The sequence below is a fragment of the Columba livia genome, chromosome 17, assembly GCF_036013475.1.
Source record: "Columba livia isolate bColLiv1 breed racing homer chromosome 17, bColLiv1.pat.W.v2, whole genome shotgun sequence".
Lineage (NCBI taxonomy): Eukaryota > Metazoa > Chordata > Aves > Columbiformes > Columbidae > Columba > Columba livia.
In genome coordinates, this window is record NC_088618.1 from 123,135 (window position 1) to 129,250 (window position 6,116).

At 59.8% G+C, this 6,116-nt stretch overlaps 1 long non-coding RNA gene across 1 annotated transcript; it reads right to left on the minus strand.

The window, feature by feature from the left end:
- Window positions 1-1,373: 1,373 nt before the first annotated feature.
- Window positions 1,374-3,184, minus strand: LOC135575624 (uncharacterized). Its single transcript, XR_010466749.1, has 2 exons — window positions 2,039-3,184; window positions 1,374-1,649 (listed from the first exon to the last, which is right to left on the minus strand). It is a non-coding gene; the product is annotated as an uncharacterized LOC135575624 (long non-coding RNA).
- Between the last annotated feature and the right edge of the window lie 2,932 nt (window positions 3,185-6,116).

The following is a 6,116-nucleotide window of genomic DNA, read 5'->3' on the forward strand; positions in this document are numbered from 1 at the left end:
CCGGTCTGTAATTACCCGGGTCCTCCTTCTTGCCCTTTTTGAAGACTGCAGTGACATTCGCTTTCCTCCAATCCTCGGGCACCTCCCCCGTTTCCCAAGACTTGGCAAAGATGACGGAGAGCGGTCCAGCAGTGACTTCAGCCGGCTCCCTCAGCACCCGCGGGTGCATCCCATCCGGACCCGTGGATTTATGGATGTCCAGACTATTTAATTGCTCCCTAAGCCAGTCCTCATCGACTAAAGCAAACTCCTCCACTGACCTGGCTTCATCTGGGGTCTCAGGGGTACAGGGCTCCCCAGGACGGCCTCCAGCAGAGTAGACAGAGACAAAGAAGGCATTCAGGAATTCTGCCTCCTCTGTATCTTCTGCCACCAGGGCACCCACCCCGTTCATCAGTGGGCCTACATTGCCTCTGGTGTTAGTTTTATCTGCTATGTATTTGAAAAAGTTCTTTTTGCTGTCCTTGACCCCTCTCGCCAGCTGTAATTCTAGGGGGCCTTGGCTATCCTAGCTGCCTTCCTGCATCCTCTAACAGCAGCCTTATATTCCTCCCAAGTGGCCAGCCCCTGCCTCCATGACCTGCAAACTCTCCTCTTCTGCTTGAGCATACCCAACAGGTCCCTGTTCAACCACGCAGGCCTCCTGGCTCCCTTCCTTGACTCCCTTCGTGTGGGGATGCTCTGATCCTGAGCGTGGAAGAAGCAATCTCTGAATGCAACCCAGCTATCTCGGGCCCCTTTTCCTTCAAGCAGTCTTGCCCATGGGATTTCCCCCAGCAATTGCTTGAAAAGGCCAAAGTTAGCCCTGCTAAAGTCCAGGGCTGCAATTCTACTTGCTGTTCTGTTCCTGCCGCCCAAGATGCTGAACTCCACCTTCTCGTGGTCACTGCAGCCCAGGCAGCCCTCAACCTTTCCTGCTTCGACCAGACCCTCCTTGCTAGCGAGGATGAGATCCAGCAGTGCACCTCTCCCAGTCGGCTCCTCCACCATCTGCATGAGGCAGTTCTCACCGACGCACGGCAGGAACCTCCTGGACTGTGGCTGGCTGGCTGAACGGTCCTTCCAGCAAACACCAGGGAACTTAAAATCCCCCACAACAACCAGGGCCTGTGACCGTGAGGCCGCTCTCAGCTGCCCATAGAAGGCCTCATCAACTTCCTCAGCCTGATCTGGTGGCCTGTAACAGACGCCCACAGCAGTGTCACCCCTGCCAGCCTGCCCCTTGATCCTGACCCATACACTCTCAACTCGCTCCTCATCCGCTCCTGGGCAGAATTTAGTACACTGTAGCTGCTCTCTCACATAGAGAGCAACTCCACCACCACGCCTGGCTGGCCTGTCTTTACTTCATTTGATGAGGTTAGTTGTAATCGTTTAGTTTCTCGCTGACAACACATCTCTTAATTATTAGTTAAATACAAACTAAGCTCTCAGCTCCTAAACAACGTGTTACTTAACCTTCCGTCTCCCTCTTGTCGTGCAGAAGGAGCTAAAAGGTGAAAAACGTCCCCTCACCGCGCAGGCGGTCAGAAAGCATTTCCCTCACGTCAACCGGTTCCTGAGGGCTGCATCTTGTAGAACTTCACCGCAGCGTACGCTAACTCGGCAGCTTCTCTTCAAAAGCGGGAAGAGAAAACAGGGACAGGCGTCTGAAAAAACAAGGCAGAGAACAGAGCAGCTGGGAACACCGTGTCATTTGCACGTGCACGTCCCACAAGCCCCCGAACGTGGGGGGGCTCCCCGAGGAAAACAAAGCGGGGGCAGCGCCCCAAACAGCCGCAGCCCCGGCCCGCAGGCCGGCAGCCGCCCCCCGACACGGCAACGCTTCCGGCCGACCCGAGAAGGGAGCCGTTCGTGCCGGCCGGTATCGACACCCCCCTTTTCCAGGCAGCTCGGAGAACTCCCTTTGCCAGTGTTGTCCTGGTACGTTTCCCTCGTCCGGCTGCTCTTGTCTGTACCCCGTGTGCACCATCAAGATGGTTTTCTAGGCACGTTTCCCATTGCCTCGTTCGCACAGAGCTTCTAAATTCGCTCTTACCTGTTCGTCCGATCTCGACAGAGCGCTTCAGCTCCTCGCTGATGTAGGCCCACTGATGAACGGGGTGGGTGCCCTGGTGGCAGAAGATACAGAGGAGGCAGAATTCCTGAATGCCTTCTTTGTCTCTGTCTACTCTGCTGGAGGCCGTCCTGGGGAGCCCTGTACCCCTGAGACCCCGGATGAAGCCAGGTCAGTGGAGGAGTTTGCTTTAGTCGATGAGGACTGGCTTAGGGAGCAATTAAATAGTCTGGACATCCATAAATCCACGGGTCCGGATGGGATGCACCCGCGGGTGCTGAGGGAGCCGGCTGAAGTCACTGCTGGACCGCTCTCCGTCATCTTTGCCAAGTCTTGGGAAACGGGGGAGGTGCCCGAGGATTGGAGGAAAGCGAATGTCACTGCAGTCTTCAAAAAGGGCAAGAAGGAGGACCCGGGTAATTACAGACCGGTCAGCCTCACCTCTGTCCCTGGGAAAGTAATGGAACAGCTTCGTCTAGACAATAGAGTAGTGAGGTGGGTTGCAAACTGGCTTAAGGAGAGAAGCCAGAGAGCGGTAGTCAATGGTGCGGAGTGCAGCTGGAGGCCAGTATCCAGTGCAGTGCCTCAGGGGTCAGCGCTGGGGCCACTGTTATTCAGTATATTCATTAATGATTTGGACGAGGGAATAGAGTTCACTATCGGCAAGTTTGCTGATGACACCAAGCTGGGAGGGGTGGCTGACACGCCAGAGGCTGTGCTGCCATCCAGCGGGACCTGGACAGGCTGGAGAGTTGGGCGGGGAATAACCTGATGAAATTTGACAAGGGCAAGTGTAGAGTCCTGCACCTGGGCAGGAACAACCCCAGGTTCCAGTATAGGTTGGGAAATTACATATTAGAGAGCAGTGGAGGGGAAAGGGACCTGGGGGTCCTGGTGGACAGCAGGGTGACCATGAGCCAGCCCTGGGCCCTTGTGGCCAGGAAGGCCAATGGCATCCTGGGGTGTATTAGAAGGGGGGTGGTTAGTAGGTGGAGAGAGGTCCTCCTTCCCCTCTGCTCCGCCCTGGTGAGACCGCATCTGGAATATTGTGTCCAGTTGTGGCCCCTCAGTTCCAGAAGGACAGGGAACTGCTGGAGAGGGTCCAGCGTAGGGCAACCAAGATGATTAAGGGAGTGGAGCACCTCCCTTATGAAGAAAGGCTGAGGGAGCTGGGGCTCTTTAGTTTGGAGAAGAGGAGACTAAGGGGGGACCTTATCAATGTTTATAAATACATAAAGGGTGAGTGCCATGAGGATGGAGCCAGGCTCTTCTCGGTGGCAAACAACGATAGGACAAGGGGTAATGGGATCAAGCTGGAACACAAGAGGTTCCGCTTAAATTTGAGAAGAAACAACTTCTCAGTGAGGGTGGCAGAGCCTGGCCCAGGCTGCCCAGGGAGGTTGCGGAGCCTCCTTCTCTGGAGACATTCAAAACCCGCCTGGACGTGCTCCTGTGCGACCTCACCTGGGCGTTCCTGCTCCATGGGGGGATTGGACTGGATGATCTTTTGAGGTCCCTTCCCATCCCAAACATACTGTGATACTCGCGCCGCGAGGTGCCACTACTCTCCCGTCGCCGGTGACAGCTCCTTTGGACCCTAATTCTGATTGGACTATAAATCTCCTATTAATTGCTTACCCTCTTTGTTACAGTTTCCTGACGTTGGCTGGAGCACACGGCCACCTGGGCTCAGAGCCGCGGCTTCCGTACCGGTCTCTGTCCTTTCGGTGGCTGGTTTTACAGCGGCGCCTGCCAATTTATTGCCAGTTTCCTGATCAGCGTTTCCCTTCTGAGGCCCGTTGCAACGCGTGACGGCAACTCTCCTAGCAACAGCACAGCTTCCAGCAACCGGAGCATCACGTTTAATCTGCCTCCCTTGTGCCGTTAATATACTTTATTCTTTTCAAATGCCTTCAAGGGCGTGCACCCTTCAAGAAACCTGCTTAGAATCAGTGCAGCTATTAATCTTCTTCTCTTTGCGTAACTCTACAGCTCACGCGAGAGCAATTGCTTCAGCTTTCTGGGCAGAAGCCCCTGGAGGTAAAGCTTTAGCTTCCCTTACCTGCTGGGCGGTCGGCACTGCACGCCCGGCTTCACGTACCCCTCGCTTTACGCAAAGCTGCTCCCACCGCTGACCCGGGAGGCTTCGGCATCCTCCAGCGGCCGGTCCCTTCAATCCGCTTCTGCTGTTGCCGAGCAACCGTGGGCCACCGACTGCCAGACGGATCCACTGAGGAAAGAAGCCGCGCCGACAACGTTAGCAGGAGCGATATTTACGTCATTAAACGTTTAAGGAGGCCCCGAGGGAGGGATGTCGTTTGCACACAAATGGGGACCTGACCCCCGTCGGGGGGGACGGACACCGGCACGCACAGACCCGACCGCGAACCCCCGCGGCTCGATCGGCGTCTCTGCCCCCCCCTTGCCGTGCGCTGCAGTACCCGAGTTTCGCCACAGGGCGGCAGCACCGAGGCGCGCCGCGGCACCGCGTTGGGGCGGCCGGGTGCAGTACCGCGCTTTGCCCACAGGACGGCGCCACTGAGACCCGCCGCGGCAGCCCCGGGCGAGCGGTCGTGCCGCGTTTCGCGGGAATCCCGCCAAAAAAAACCCAAAAAACAAACGCGACCAAACAAAAAAGCGCACAGAGAGAGCCGCGGCGCGAAAGCCGCGCCCGCAGGACACGGAACCCGCCGGGGCTCGCCCCGAGCTCCCGCCGAAGCGGCGCCCCGCTCGCCACGCCACCCAGCCCGCCCGCAACCGCGCCTTAGCTCTGCTTGTAACCGTCCCCGCGACCGACGGGGGCTGCGCCGCTCCCGGAGGGGCTGCCGCACCGGGCACGGGCGCTGCGCCGGAGGGAGACGCGGCTCCGGACCGCACGCCTCCCAGCAGCTTCGCCAGCGCGGCCGTAAGGGCGGGGGGGGGGGGGGAACCGGAACCGAACGCCTCCGCGCCGCGCCGGCCCCTCCCGCTACCCCCGTTCCAACGGCACGGTCACCCTCGCCGCTGCCGCACTCACCTGCCGCCTCTTTCGCCGCTCCGTTCCCCTCGCGCTCCCCCGCCGTCCCGCCGGGCTCCGCGGGCACCGACAGCCGCCGCGCCCCGGAGACGCCCGCGGCGGGAGGTCCCCGGCTGTCGCCTCCTTCCCCTCCGCCCTCCTGCCGCCTCCGGGGAACCTCACGAAGGGCGGCCCTGAGCCGCCCGCCTCCCGATACCCGGGCGCCGGCCGCAGCGAGCGCTCCGCAGCCGCCCCGAGCCCCGTTCCCGTTCGCTCCCGGTCTCCCCCCACCCCGGCCCGGCACCGAGACACCGCGGACCTATCAGCGCTCGCGGTTTGGGCATGCGCACTAGAGAGACCGCAGCTCCCGCCCCTTGCCGCATCCCGGTTGGCTCCCTGGGACACGTCAATCACCTTTCTCGCCGCCTATCAGCGCTCGCCAGTGGGGCATGCGCAGTAGGGACACCGCAACGCCCGCCTCTTCGGCAACATCATTGGCTGCGGGCGGCACGCCAATCAGCGTCTCTCCGCCTATCAGCTCTCGCGCTTTTGGGCATGCGCAGTACTCAGCCCTCGACGCCCGCCCCTCCGGCAATCTGATAGGCAGACAGAATGGTAACTGACGTGCGTAGGCAGCCAACCAGCGCTCCGCTCCTCTAGCCCTCCAGCCCTCCCGCGCCATCTGATTGGCCCGCTCTGCATCCTCACCCGCCGGCTCACCGCCCTGCCGGGACCCCCCCCCCCGCGACCTTCAGCCGCGCGGAAAAGGGGGGCGGCTGGTCACCCGCAGCAGGAAAAACCCTTCTGTCTTGCGTTGCCCTTCGCCCTTACCATTGCACGGCTGTGCGCTCCTCAACGTAAAGCAGCCGCCTGACAGACGCACGCTCAGAACTTGACTAGGCTGGCTGGGGTTTTTGTCTGTCTTACGCACACGGACTTGCACTTCTCTGAGGAAACACGTTCTTTTTTAAGCACAGCCTCCCCTCGGGGAAAAAAAACGTGCCCGCTCCGAGCTCCCCAACACCAGGGAGCCGCGGGGAAACCAGTGAAAGCCAAGACCCACAG